Source organism: Protopterus annectens, chromosome 9.part0 (assembly GCF_019279795.1).
Source record: "Protopterus annectens isolate FY-2018-M chromosome 9.part0, PAN1.0, whole genome shotgun sequence".
Classification (NCBI taxonomy): domain Eukaryota; kingdom Metazoa; phylum Chordata; order Ceratodontiformes; family Protopteridae; genus Protopterus; species Protopterus annectens.
Window position 1 is genome coordinate 1,400,534,974 of NC_056743.1, and position 16,087 is coordinate 1,400,551,060.

The window sequence follows — 16,087 nt, forward strand, 5'->3', positions numbered from 1 at the left end:
GGACGACATGTTCATAGGTTCATAGGTAGGTAGTAGGCTATCGGCCCAAGGGCCTATGTAAGCCTAGCCAACAAGGTTCCCTGGCTTACGTCACCCAAGAAAGTTATTTTCCTGTTCCACTGTCGAGCAGAGATACAGAAGTGATCCCCGGCATGTATTTCCTATTTCCCATCCACTCATCAAGATTTTTCTTGAAGAGTGCTAATGAAGAACTTTGCTTGACATAGATGGGTAGCCTGTTCCAGGGTATGGGAAGTCTCTGGGACAGGAATCTATCCCGCCAGCATGTCCTGTTTATTGTGGTGACAAGGTTTAGGTCCTTAGAGGGATTGGGATTTCTTTAGGTGTAGCATGTCCAACAGCTCTGGGTTTGACATAGCTTTATATGTTAGGCAGAGATCACCTCGGAGTAGGTGAGATGCTACAGAGTAAAGCTGGAGTTTTTTGAGGTGGTCAGTGTAGGGCATTTGTTTGAAGCCAGTAATCCTATTTGTGAGGTACTTCTGTGGCCTTTCCAGCTGCTGCAGATGTCTTGTGAGGTACATTCCAAAAGGGGCATTGTACTCTATAATGGGTCTAATGAGTGTCGAGTAGAGGGGAACAGTGACCTCTTTTTTTCTGGATGAGAATCTTTTTATGATGAGGTGTGCCACGTTGAAGGACTTCCTGACTACTGTGATGATGTGACTATCAAAGGAGAGACTAGTCTTCACCTGGGTCCCAAGGTCTCTTATCACACATTCGGTGTTAAGTAGATTGCTGCCTATGTGGTAGTTAATGGGTACAGAGTTTTTCCAAAGGGGATGACACTGCACTTTTTGGCATTGAGCTTGAGGCCATGGCTCTGACAGCAGCCATCTGTCTCAGCGAGGCCCTTCTGTAGGATGTCCACATCATTTGGGGACTTGAATATGGCTCCTAGTTTGCAGTCATCTGTGAACTTCATTAGCCAGAAGCCTTCTGTGTTAGCCTGTACTCCAGAGAAGTAGATACCAAACAGGAGAGGTCCCAGGATGGAACCCTGTGGTACTCCACTTGTCACTGCTTTGAGGTCAGATTTGGAGTCTGCAACTTTTACAGTGTGGGTTCTGTCAGTGAGCCAGTTGGAAACCCATCTTGTGACGTAGGGATTTATACCTAGTTTAGTGAGTTTAGCTATAATTCCAGAATGGGGGATGGTGTTGAAAGCTTTAGCGAGGTCAAGATAGGCTGTGTGAACCATCTCACCCTCATCTACAGCTTTGGTGATTGCCTCAAAGAAGTTAATCAGATTCAGGAGGCATGATCTGCCTTTCACAAACCCGAACTGGGTGGGAATCCAGAGTTTGGAGGTTACCAATGTCTTTGTTTATGAGTTCCATGATGATACGTTCCATGGCCTTGCAGACCAGGCTCATCAGGCTAATAGGTCGATAGTTCCCAGGATCAGTGGTGGCTCCCCCTTTGTGCAGTGGGATAACTGTTGCTGTGCATCATTCAGTGGGCACAAAGCTTGATGTGAGGCTATTATTGAACATGGTGCTTAAGTGGGGAGCCAGTTCGTTCTGAAGTTCATGTAAAACACAGCCTGGGATGTTCTCCAGTCCCATGGATGCTGTGTTTTTGGCTTTAGAGAGTGCAGCTTTTACCTGTGTAGTTGTGATTACAGGGACTCTGCATTCTTCCTGTATAGATATGGGCCCTTTAGGGGGTGAGGGGGGGTTAAAGTTAGCACTGACCCACTTGGCCCATACTGTCCCATGTTTACTCTCTGGGCTGTACATATACATGTCTCTCAAGTGTCATGCTGTCATGGACTTTAATTACTGTTGTGTAATCCAGCTGTCACAGATGTATCATCAACATGATTATGTAAATACACAATCACTCTACATTGGTCCACAGTACATCTTGGTAGTTATATAGGTACATCTGATGGGTAAGTGTTCTCTGTAGTTGTGTACCTGTAGGTATTACTGCTTGGCCCATACTGTCCCATGTGGATAGCTTGAGAGGTATGTACATGCTACAGCAATTATAGGGCACTGTTATACATAAAGGAAGGACAGACCTGTAGAGTATATAGCAGTACTGTTGTAAAATATATAGCCAATACCAGTATTAATGGACTGTATGTCTCTCTGTCCACACCCCTTATCTTCATCTACATTTATTATTGTTATACATTGGTTATGGTTTACTATTAACATATGTTGTTCTCTAAACATTATTTTGGGGCATGTGTTAAATTATTGTTATGTATTACAATGGCTGCATATTAACATACCTTGTTGAATTACCTATGTTGTTGGCCTTATGCCGTAACTGTTACTGGCATGCTGTTAATATGGTCCATATTAGCAAGTTGACAGAGCAAAACAGTGAATGCCCTAACATCAACACATATTAAATGAAATTTCAATATCTTGAATGGCCAAAACAGTGAGTTTTTTTTTACCAGGGGAAAAATCACTGGGTCAACAACAAAAAAAAAAACCCTACTTAAATATACCAAGTCCGAGATCGCACTACAGTAGAAGAAACAGCAAATTACCGACACTGGCGTAGTGTTTCTTTTTCCCTAGGAAAAAAAAATCACTCTTCTGGCCTTTTGAGATTTAGGCATTTAATTTAATATGTGACGCCATAAGAGCGTTCTCTGTTCTGCCCTGTTGACATGCTAGACTACTTAATAAAACAAAAAAGAGGCAAAAAAATGGAAACAAACAGTTTTTTGTATGTTAGCGCTTTCGTCAAGTTTAATAACTCAATATCTTCAGACAAACAGAACAATCATACCCAAATACACTTTGTATTTGTGTATGGTTGTTCTGTTTGTCTGAAGAAGTTGAGTTATTAAACTTGAAAGTGCTAACATACAAAAAATAGTTTGTTTCTGTTGTTTTGCCTCTTTTTTGTTTTATTAAGTGGTTTGTCAGTTTTCTTAGTTTGAGTTCCTGTCGACATGCTAATATAGACCCTGTTAATACACTGACTGTTATTTTATTTTGAAATACTGACTGTAATGTTATGAATTGTTTTGTTCCGTATCATATGCATTGCTATGACAGTGGATTATTTCCAATCTTCTGGCATGCTGTTATTGCTAACAAATTGTTTTGTTCATAACTAAACTATACACATTACAATACATCTATCACCACAGCATGACAGGGTAGGCTGGTTCCTGCTGATCCACCTACCCTACCTCAGCCAGCCATGGCATCAGGTAGCAGCATGTCTGGGACCCAGGCCAGTGGTTCCCCCTCTGCTGGGCCTGCACCACCCTTGGATAGAACCACTTCAGGGGATGGGGCCTGTCCCTCCACGGGAGTGGTTGCAGAGGGGTGGTAGTCACTCAAGATCAACTACTGGCTATAGTGCACAGGGATGTGTATAGAAGTTATGAACAACACCTGTGCTGGATTGACGGCAGCCTCGACAACCTGGTGGGGCCTGGTGGCCCTGGCTCCCAGCATCCAGCACAGTCAGGTTAGGCAGTGAAGGAGCAGTGTTGAATGTCCATGGGTGAGGAGCTCAGTTATGCTGCTGCTGTCTGAGGGCACAGACATCTCTGATTCCACAACACCCTCCCCGTCTAAGGTGTTTACCCCCTCATGTGTCACACACTGCCCCTGTATGCTGTCTTGTCTGTCTGCAAATGCCATCTCTCCTATACAACATACCTCCCCACATGTACCTATATCTCTTCCCCAACATTCAACTCTTTCCTTAAAAAAATAAATAAATAAATGGCACCTGTCACAGAAAAAAAGTTGCCCCAAACATAGCTCTCCATTTCACACTAATTACGCCCAATTGGTTTGACAAAACATTTATGTTGTCCTCATCCCTCTCTCTGGGGTTTGAGGGTCCAAATTCATGTACAAAGTCTGTAATAACTGCACAGCTGTTGCTGTTCAAGAAATGGAATGCTATCGTCCTTTCCTACACCCTTTCTGCACAACCCTACCTGCCTTTCAGTATGTTTTTCCCCCTGCTTGCCCCATTTCACCTTTGTTCTATCACCTTTTTCTTTTCTTTTTTAATTTTAGTGCAGGTCTGCGTGGAGCTAAGTGATGCACCATGCAAACCCACTTAAATGTGCTTAAAAGTGCTTTAATGATCCTATGTGTTTCTCACAGTTTCAGGCACATCTACAAAATAATTACCCCTGTTATGGCTCAAACCCGGGCCCCTGTCAACTACAGCATGGTGGATTAGCCTAATGGGCCACTCAGCTCTAAATTAAAACAGGAGTTTCCAGCAAAATATACTGATTGCCACTGATAGACTGCAAGTACATATAATAGGACAAATGGGAGTGTTCCCGAAATTTTAATAAAAGCACTACACCAGTACACAGCCAAATACATAATAATGGATGTATGTGAGACCTGGGATAGCAGGCATACCTGTCAGCTGTACAGATTGTTGCAGAATGTCCAGAGTTTTGCCACCTAATTTTGGCCCAGATGTCATAAATTCATAATTTAGTAGCAAAGTAGTGCCAGGTCAGTAAAGATTGAGGTTAGAAAATCATGACAGACATTTCAGTTTCATACTTCATACTCTTCTAAAAACACCTGCTAATGCAAAGCCTGTTATTTTATCAACAGTTTGTAAGAGCAATGTTTAAAGATTGTCTCTATTTTTGGGCCTTTGTCCCACTTGTATTTATGGCTTTGTCCAGATTTCTTGCTCTAAGAGGTTGAGAGCTATGATAGCAGGTAATTGTTCCCTTTTATCAGCAACATCTTTAAACACACCTGCTAATGCAGCAATGGCAAAGTATATGTGTACAACTGGGACCTTGCTGTACAACAAATGCCTTTGAAAGTCATGCACATAATGATGGATGTAGATAGCTTGTGTCACAGACTGTATGTATGCACATATATTTTGCAAATACACCTGCTACAGCACCGACTCAGTAGCTCAGTCTGTTAAACCCCTTGCATAGCATGTTTTGCCTACCACAGTCCTGGGTTTGAATCCAGTGTGTTGTATATCAATTACATTCTTGTGATCACAGCAAGTAATAACTGAGTCATGCAATTTTAACCCAGACAGGTTGCTGCTACTACATTAACTGCTACCTATGTTTGCAAGTTAAAGGCCTGTAGGTAGGGACACACTGCACATATTTGTATAGCCAAATTATATGCTGCCTTCTGCTCTGTGATTGACACTGTTACATAACAGATGTACCTTACACACATGCTAGATTGGACTGTAAAGGGTACCCTTACCCTGGCTCACCTGTGATGACACAGCTGACACTGCTGCCGCAGTTACATGTACAGCTTGCTGTCCTCTAAAGAGTTCACATGCCCCTCCCCCATGTGTCCTAGGCTTCAGCCGCAGCAGCAGCAGCTGCAGCCTGGAACATATGCAGCTGTATGCTAAGCTAGCTACTACAGACTTACTATACCTCAGACCCCTCTAGAACAAGGGATCCAGGCAATACCATACATAAAGGGTGGGGGGTGGGGGCAAAGGTCCAGTGACAGGACATGTTTCACTGTTTGATCCTACAAAGATAGTGAACTGATAGAATAGCAGCAACTGCATCAACATGGATATTCTGAAGGGTTATGACATCTGAAATTCACATCTCTCTCTTCTTATTGACCTCATCCCACAACGTTTACCATTGAACTGCCAGATAATCACAATGTCATGGGACTATGGCCAAACATATCATGCAAATCTGTGGACATATCTCATAAATCTCAACAGTGGACAATATTTGTACCTACCCTCTGTGATGATGTAGTCTCCACACCTCACTAATGTCCATTTCAAAGACTAAGAAAGAAGCTGAGGCCTACATGAAGCCCTTAAATACTGTACTGTGGTGTCATGTCATTGGCTAATGAAAGTGCAACCCAGCTGTTTTGGATGCAATTAATAAGTCCGAGCCACAGATTGGTACACAGGCAATTGCCTGTTAATGAGGGTTCCCTACAAAATACAATCAGCTGCCTTTGGAAAACAGGTCTGTATGTTGCTTTACTCAGACACACTATGGTACAGCAACCTGTTTGCAGAGGATCTGGTCAAAAAAGGATTACTTTACTCTACCAGGTATGTAATATATGTGCCCATATAATGGGATGCAGATGGGAGGATGGAGTTATGGGTAAAAGGGATTACACCAAAAAGGGTCCAGCACCATTCAGGAGGTAGATAGAGTCAAAATTTAATGTGACTAAAACAACAAAAACAACATACCGTTTTCGGCCAAACCTACAGCCTTCTTCAGTGCATTAAATAAATTGAATCCATTACACATTTAAATAGTGTTTAATTAAACCATACTGGAAGCTGATTGGTTTATGCCAAAATTAACTTAGTTCATTAAGGCCAGGTTTAAACAAAGCCCCTAGCCTAACAATCCAACCAGATTCCTTCTTATTTAATATAGAATGCCAACCTGCTTTATTGGATATGTCCTTAAATTTTATCAATGATTGTGAATTGGAATTTAGCAGTGACATGGGTCATTGTATGTTTATAAACAGCATTAGAAATCCTTTTATTTCTAATATCACCGAGATGTTCACTGATCCTGTATTTTAATGGCCTAGATGTTTGCCCTACATAAAAAGCTGAGCAAAAACAGGTGGCCAAATAAATGACCCAGTCACTGCTGCAGTTGCCAACGCATCTGATATAAAAAATGTGTGGTGTGTTGCTGCTTGTAAATTCTTTGGTTTTACATATATATGTACAAAAGCTACAGTGACCACAAGGGTTGCTTCCCACTAACTTGTCCCTAAATAGGGTGACCTGTTGTGTGGTAGTGGGTGAAGTGTGTTTATAGTGGGTTAGATGGGAATTGATGGTATGGCCTCTTCTGTATGAAAAGAAACACAGTGGGGAGAGTATACCAACTAGTTTCTCATTTGCCAGCAAAATGTCCCAGTGATTATTCACAATATTTCTAAAAGCATCTATGTTTTTTCCAAATGTAACTAAGCGAATGGTTTGGGGAGACTGTGCATGCATATTCTGATGGGTATGACATCTGAAATTCGCATGTCTCTCTCTTCTTATTGACTACAACCCACAAAGTTTACCATTGAACTGCCAGATAATCACAATGTCATGAGACAATGGCCAAACATATCATGCAAATCTGTGGACATACCTCATAAATTTCAACAGTGGACAGTATTTGTACCTACCCTCTATGATGATGTAGTCTCCACACCTCACTAATGTCCATTTCAAAGACTAAGAAAGAGGCAAAGGCCTACATGAAGCCCTTAAATACTGTACTGCAGTGTCATGTCATTGACTAAAGTACAACCCAGCTGTTTTGGATGCAATTAACAAGTCTGAGCCACAGATTGCTGCACAGGCAATTACCTATTAATGAGAGTTCCCTACAAAAAACAATCAACTGCCTATGGGGAACAGGTCGGTATGTTGCTTTACTCAGACACACTATGGTATAGCAACCTATTTGCAGAGGATCTGGTCAAAAAAGGATTACTTCGCTCTACCAGATATGTAATATATGTGCCCATATAATGGGATGCAGATGGGAGGATGGAGGTATGGGTAAAAGGGATTACAACAGCAAGCCTGTAGTACATCTGTGACATTGACATGTTAGTAATACTCTGCTGTCTAACAGCTACAGGCATGCCTCTCACCTGTCCCTGCTGTCAATCAAATCACAGCTCTGCCCCTGTTACTCCCTCCTACAATGGTCAGCTCCTGTAGGAAAGCTAGTGGATTATCATTTAGACATTGATAGTAAGTAAGGGTGTACACAGCTGTAATATCACATGATGTACTGTAATTCACCTCCTCTCAGTCTGTCAATGTCACACAAAAATAGTTCAGACATTGTAAAGGTGTCCATGGCTGTCCTTGATGTAGTCTGGCTAGGTAACTGTTTTGTTGACATTCATACCTCATTGCTTGAAAGCTATTGCTAACATACCTGTCAACCCCTTAGAGCAGGAATTCAGGTCATAGCTATTATTAGTGGGGAGGCACAGGCCGAAACTCAACGACAGAGTGTACATATTGGCCATACAAAGTAAGACTATGACTAGACTAACAGAAATTACTGGAATGTAAGTGTATTCTGAGGAGTCTGGTGTGTGACAGCCAGATCCTCTATATTCTGACAATGGCCATCAATGATTGGCCAACCGTTTGTCAGACATCCACATGTTCGTGTCAAAAGGACCACATCTATGAACACATGTTCACATTCTATAAACATCTGTGTGGGGGAGGGGTATGTTGTCTACAGGGAAGATATACTACAGCTGGTGTGAATGCTGTCTGTTATTGTGGCACACTGGTGTTGCTGGGCTGTCCCCATATAGTTGTTGTAATAGCACACAGCTATTTGTCTGACAGTGACTGTATGACATAGTAGTGGGACTTTGCCCATAGGAGACACATCACAGTAGACTGCAGTGATGTGTGTATTGACGTACAGTAGCCTCTGTCATGGCACACAGGGACCTTACCATTATTGCTACTATCTTGGTGATAGCCACATGTGTATTGTGTTAATAGATTTCGGGGTATGACTTATCAGGTAGTGGTGGATAGTGCACCCGTTGTATTTGTGCAGGTTTTGTACATAGTGGATGTTCACATATCTGGTCCTGTGATGTGTTCCCCTCTTATTGTCTTTCTGGAATGATGTATTACAGGATGCACACAGCATTTACAGCCGCAGAAAATAATGTTATCCTGGATGGCCTCAGACTGCATCACTACATTCTGCTGTCCAGGAGCCACCAACATCATCATGGCAGTGAACCAAATTAGCCAACAGGACAGGACCTACAAGCAGGTTTGACACCTGGCCACAGATATGGTCAATGCAGCATGGCAAAGGGCAGCTGCTGTGTCCAGGGACCATGCTGCCACTGGTGGAGGGCCTGCAACAGTACAACCACTCTCGGCCACAGAGGAATTCCTGGTGAACATAGGACCAGCCAGCAGTTCCCAGCCATACATCACCCCATACATCCTGGAGGTGGGTGCCACAGCATTCACATCAGAGGAGCGTCCAGGTAAACTTACTGTGTTCATCAGTGTAATACTGTATCAGTCATTGTGGCAGGCTCTGCATAGCAGTACATGGGTGTCAGGTCTATCTGCATTGGGAGGGGGGTTTAAGGCACAGTTGTGCACACATACTCAGAATGTCAGCAGTGTAGACAGTAACACATTAGCTACTGTAGATGTGGATATATGAACATATTACCTTGTAACAATACAAGTGAAATTGATGCAATACCTATCCCTCATATTTTCACAGGTATGTCAGGTGTGGCCAGAGTCTGAGGTCCTCTACCTGGTAAGTGTGTTACTGTTGTTTCACAGATTGTATATACCCTAAGAATGTTAAGGGCTGTCATGTTTCCCTAGGCACAACTGTTATGCTTAGCCAGAGTAGAATAGTTTTATTTTCCATGTTGGACCAGTTAAATGAAGTGCATAGAATTGGTAATCACAGCTGTGTATTTGCAAGAACATTAACACATTTGCACTTATTGTTAAGAGCACACAAAATGTTCCAACTGCTGGTAAAGGTTGCTGCCAAAACAACAAGTTTCCAAAGCATAAAACAAGAATGGCAGGACCACCACAGCTTGCAAATTCAAACACTTTTATTAAAATAATAAAACCAATGAGCGCTTTCGCATTGTGCAACCAGTGCTTCTTCAGGTCTAAAAAATAGCATCATTACACCATTTAAAAACAATGGCAACAAATGAATTTAGACTTAAGTTTTAAGTACATAAATTTGCTGATAGAATACTTTCAACCCATTGAATGTCAGCCTTAGGAAGTAGTAGAGAAGTGTAGGCAGAATATAGACCAACGCTACAAGAATGAACAGCATGCGCATGTTAGAAAATATATTTTCTAACATGGCCAGTTATGAGTTGAAACTGCAGTGTAATAAAACAAAGAAATTAATGAAAGATTATAATGACTTTGTATCAGGACACATTTTTGTCTGGCCAAAGACAACAGAAAGAGTCAGTAATGAGCCAGTTTCTACTGGAGCAGATAACAATAGTATAGAAGCTTCACTCAACACAGAGACTGTGCAAGAACAATTTTGTCAACAGGAGATCAGCACTGATAGGAGGGTAAATCAGCCTCCCCACAATTAAGGCAATGCTGTGCTGAACAATCCTTTAGTTACTGGAAATCAGCCACCTATTGCCTTAACGAAAATGGGGACTACATCTCATCATCAGGACATAGGCACTAGACAGAAAGTGAGGTAATTTACAAGCAAGGGTTTTCCTTCTCTTCCAGTGATGGTGCGGTCACCTCAGTCAAACAGCAGAGGGCACCACAAGAGGAAACACTCCAGCGAATGTTATCAGGGAATTCGCAAAGTGAGGAGGTGAATTCCCTTGTATATAACTTATCGGATTATATTTTGAGTGAAGTAGAACTGTCAGTCCTAAATAAAGGATTGAGTTTTATCTCCTCTGCACCTTCAAATATGAGTGATGAACTGACTGATTTACGATTGTTTTGTCGCAATTTGACTTTAAAGTTAATGTTTAATGATAACAGTGATGTGAATAGATGCCAATTTAGGCGGCCCAGTACTTATATGCCAGTGATGCCTCTACATATACAATTGTTCATTAAAATTTGTGAGAATGACCTATGTAAATATATGTATGGACATAGGGACAAGAGGTATTATAACTTAACTGCTGCAGAAATAATGCCTTGAAAGGTTTAAAGGGCAATTGTGACATCAGCATCAGACCCTCAGATAAGGGAGGGTCAATTGTGGTCATGAATTGTAGTGACTAGGATCATATGATGCTTAAAATGTTGAATGAAGAGGTGACATATAATTATATAAATAAGGATAGAGTGAGATCTATTATAGATTATGTACACAGTGCCTTATATAAGATGCTTCTTGATGGTATCATAGATCATGAACCATATAATTTTTGAATATAATTGAACCAAAAATACCAGTCATTAAAGGCCTACCAAAGGTCCATAAATCTCTATCAACCCCCCCTCTACATCCAATAGTATTGGGGGAGGGTTGGGTTAAGCAAGCATGTTCTCTTTATGTTGAAAAGAAATTGAAATGTATATTAACATCTATTCCTGTTTTACTTAAGTTTACAGAATAGTTTCTGACAGATTTGTTTACATTTGTGGCAACATATGGAAGGGTAACAGGGTTACTATTTGTGACTCTGGATGTTGTGAACTTGTTCACCTGTATTCCTAATGACTATGGACTGGATACCATCAGGGCCATATTAGTTCAAAGAGAGGATTTTGATAATACTGCTGTAGACACGATTTGTTCATTATTAGATTTGGTTCTAAACCACAATGTTTTCATGTATGGGACTCTGTTTTTGCACAGAAATGGGGGGTTGCCATGGGCACCCCCTGTGCAAATTCCTATGCAAATTTGGTTATGAATGTGTGGGAGGAGCAATATGTATTCAATAGCTTAATGTATCAGCAGCACGTAAAATTTTACCGTCATTTTGTTGATGATGTGTTTATTGTATGGGGAGGGGTCAAGACGAACTGAACACCTTTCTTGATTACATAAATCACATGACTGACTTTTTGAGGTTTACGATGCAAAGTTCCTCAAAGGAGATGGATTTTTTAGTTGTACATGTGGTAATCAATGACATAGGTGGGGTTGAGACAACTTTGTTTTGTAAAGGGTGTTGGAAAAATAGTCTACTATCTTTTGATAGTATGCATCCTAGGTTTATATACCCCAGCATAGTAAGGGGCCAATACATGAGGGTTTCATGACTATGTATGCAGGATAATGACTTTAATCAAAACATAGAGAAGATGACAGATCATTTTTCTAAGGGGGGTTATTTGAGCAGCATTTTAACCCAGAACAAAGAGCGAGTTATGAATGAGAGGAGAAATTTTGCATACATTTCAAGATGTAATACCAGCAATAGGGTATCCACTACTAGGACATCTATGCTTAGATTTGGCTTAAAATATACCAGTGATGTAGGAGCTGTATGCAATATAATATGTAAGAATTGGGGGGTACTTAAGAGTGATAATAAGACAGCAGAATTCGTTGCAACTAACCTCTCCTTTTCATACAAAAATTGTTTGAGCCTGAAGAGGCAGCTATGTGCTGGACGTCCGTTTAGTATGGGAGGAGGGCATCAACAATCCAACAGAATGGGCACCTTCAGATGCCGACATTGTAGGGCATGCACTTATATATCCCAAGAAGAAGTATTTGAACATCCTTGGTTAAACTATACTTTTTGTCCCAGGTGTTATGCAGACTGCAGCACTGAGAACATTGTATATTTAGCAACCTGCAGGTCTTGTCAGGGTTTTTATGTTGGTAAATCCAACAAAAGGTTGAAAGACAGAATATTTGGTCACTCCCATGATATTAGAACAGCCAATATTAAAAATGCCTAGACTGTTCCTGTGAGTTCTGGGGGGGGGGGTGATTTGATATACTACACTGAATGTATGGAACTTAAATGGATTTTAAGGCTTCAAGCTGACAAACATCCTGGCTTGAATGCATGTGTTTCTTTAAGACTTGTACTAAATGGAAGGAATTTGATGTAATTATGTAATTGAGCAGGATGGTCTATGTAATTACCACTTAAGTATATTTAAATGGTGCAGTGATGTTATTTTTTAAATCTGAAGAAGTGTTGGTTGCACAACACAAAAGCACTCATCTGTTTTATTATTTTAATAAAAGTGTTTGTATTTGCGAGCTGTGGTGGTCCTGCCATTCTAGTTTTGCACTTATTATTAAGACAGACTATGCAGCCTGCTACACAGGAGGAAATCACTCCAAGATGCCTATTCGCACAGAATAGGGAGATGGTACATACCTGAGGCTCTGAGACTACAACTGGCATATTATGCTCAAGAAAGGTGCACTGAGTTTTAGGTGTAGGTCTATCAGATATACTATCATATTGCTTATCTCACAGGTATATTGTACCGATAAAGTTAACCGGATATAGCTGCAGTGCATGTTAAAGGGCCTGTCTTGTATATGTATGTTATTGTGTGTTTGTGTGTTGTGCATGTATCTGTCTGTATGGATTACCATACATAATAGTAAAGGTAGTAATGCACTGATTTTGTCTTCTTCCTCACAGGTGAACGTGGGGGTTGGTGTCTTCCCCCTCACAACCTGATGTCAGTGTCTCATCGGACTCTGATGATGATGGTGGCATTAGTGAGGTACAGGTGGGGTTGCTAGGTGCTGAATCTGTCCCAGGAGTTGACAACTCACTTCCTCCCCCATTATCCCCACACTCAGTCAGTATGCCCACACATACTAAGTCTCTTGAGGCCACAGATATCAAAGAGTCAGAGGGTGGTGACATTGAATAGGACAGTGTGGCAACTATAGCATCAGTGAGTGTAGACACTGGCGACAGCCAGACAGCTGGTGAGGTCCCACGCAGGGAGACTGACAAGGGTGCTTGAAGGAGGACTGCTGCCCATCCACCACCTGTCACATGTGTCACATCACAGGTCACTTGCCGCATGTTTCAGTCCATTATGGAGATACAGGCATGTTCCAAAAGCAACACCAGATGGATACTTAGGATTATGGATGCAGCACAGTCTGACATTCATGACTGCCTCCATCGCATTGGTGATGCCATGGATTATTTCACTGATGTAGTGGACAGACAGTGGGCTGAGAAAAGTGTCAGTCTTTCACCAGTCATTGTCTGTGCTGAAACATCTGGTTGGAGTAGGGCAATGGACACGTGGACATAGGTCAGCAACACCATCTGCTGTGACTACACTTGGCCATGCACACTCCTGCTCCCATAGTATCAGTACCTTCAGCACTATAGAAGGAAGTGTGTTGTCCACACCACAATGTGGCAGGCCATGGGCACATAGTCCTGGGTGGTCCAGTGGGGGACACGAGCCCAGCAGACAGCACTCACTGTCAGCTACTACCACCATATCTGACCCTGGGCATGGTGGTGCCAGTGGCACTCCTGGCAGAGCCAGTTCACGCGTTCACGGTCAGAGATAGTGAACTGTCCACTCTGTCATGCATGGCCAATAGCTGTCCAACATACACATGTGTAGAGCTAGCACTGGGCTTGACTGTGGACACACACACCCTCAAACATCACTGTCACATGCAGGTCACCAACAGACACACATGGCACCTCTCCATGGACCATCTAACCCACACCCATTCCTGACTCACACACATGCTGTCAACTCTTTGGCACAGCCTAGGCCTCTGGCAACCCCACATCACACCTTGTGCATGTGATGATACCTGTTTCACATCACTGCTATCAGTGCCATCAATGCAGGGACATGCAAATATGTGTCTGATGCACAGGGTGACTATCTTACTTTACATGTAATTGTGTAGTGCTGTATTGTTATGCCATGGCAGGTGTTGTGGGCCATGACAGGTGCTGTATGCTGGCATGTGTCATTACTACATATCAAACTTTGTGTATCTTTGTTGCGTGATGCTAGACTGGCAGAAGTGTTACAGACTGATAGGTGTCTCATAGACCTGTGTATGCTTCTGTTCCAGGGGTCTGAATGGCCAAGCTATGGAGACTTGGTGGCAATCCAACAGCATGGGATGCATGGCAGCACAGCAAAAAATATCATTGTCAAGGTACGGCTGTATATGTGCATGGTTACCTAGGTGCATATATGTCGAACAGTATGTCAGTGACAATGGGGCAGTCAGTGTAATCATGCACAAATACCCTGTAAGAAGGTCTGCTACCTTTAATATGTGTCACCTGGGTATTCCATACACATGATTGCAGGTGGTGGCAGATAACAGTCATGCCTAGGTAGATGTGGGCTATTTGGGGCCAGCAGCTAGTCATGGGGCAGTAAAATGCATGACCATTTCACATAAATAACCCATATGGCCATATGAGTACTGCTGCAAGGGAATATATTTGTACACACGTGTACACACACACACACACACACACACACACACACACACACACACACACACACATTTGAAATTAGAACTCCTACCTATCTAGTAGTATACACTATAGCACACAGTACTTACCGCATGCATCACGGAGCTTATCCATTATTACATTATCAGCCGATGGTGTTAAGGTGGATAACATCAGCAGGCCTTGTACAGGAGGACAGTGGAAAGGCTGACAAGTAAAGACAGGGCTTTAAAATGTACATGTATTGCACAGAGAAATGCCAAACAGGCATGTCCTCACTGCTGCAAGGGGATATATTTACAGACACAAGCACACAGAGAGTTGCCTGTTGTGAGATTTGAACCCCTACCTATCTAGTGGTATACACTATAGCACAAAGTACTTATCACATGTGCCACGGAGATTATCTATTATCACCTTGTCAGCCAGTGCTGTTAAGTTGGGTGACATCAGCAGGCCTTGTAGAGGAGGGATTTTGTGTGCTGCAGTCAGTTGGCTGCTGCACCTGATTCAACAGTCCAGCACCTCCCTGATATTTGGTACATGGCATTCTCTGTCTGTTTGCTGAACATAATATATGGCACATACCTATCAACTGTACATGTTGTAATAGAATGTACAGAGTTTTTTGTAATTTTTTTGTACATTTTACATAGCATTGTGATTTTCAGGTACATTAGTGTCAAATCATTATAGATTGAACATTAAGAAATTATGCCAGACATTTCAGTTTCTGACTCCATACACATCAGGACATTTATGCTACTGTGTGGCATGTTATTCTCTTAACTTTCCACATTTGTCTGGTCAACAGTTAATCCTTCACTTTATATTTGGGCCTTTGTCCCACTGTTGTTCTTGGCTTTGTCCAGATTCTATGCTCTAAGTGGTTGAGAGGTATGATGTGCCTGGGGTACATGACGTAATACTGCACACAGGGTGACAGTCTTCACACTTCTCATTGTACATATTTTTGCAGATTGTCCAGCCTTCTGCCCCATATGTCTACTTAGTTCCTTGTACAGTTGTTTTTATCCAGTAAGATACTACTTAATGCAGTCCACTGACACAGTTAAGCGATGGCCTTTATATTTTGCTGCTAATCTGACCTG

At 41.9% G+C, this 16,087-nt stretch overlaps 1 protein-coding gene across 1 annotated transcript in view; it reads right to left on the reverse strand.

Annotated features, from left to right (window-relative positions):
• Positions 1-16,087, reverse strand: part of LOC122810686 (E3 ubiquitin-protein ligase TRIM39-like) — a 147,939-nt gene that overhangs the window by 119,627 nt on the left and 12,225 nt on the right. The window lies entirely within an intron of this gene.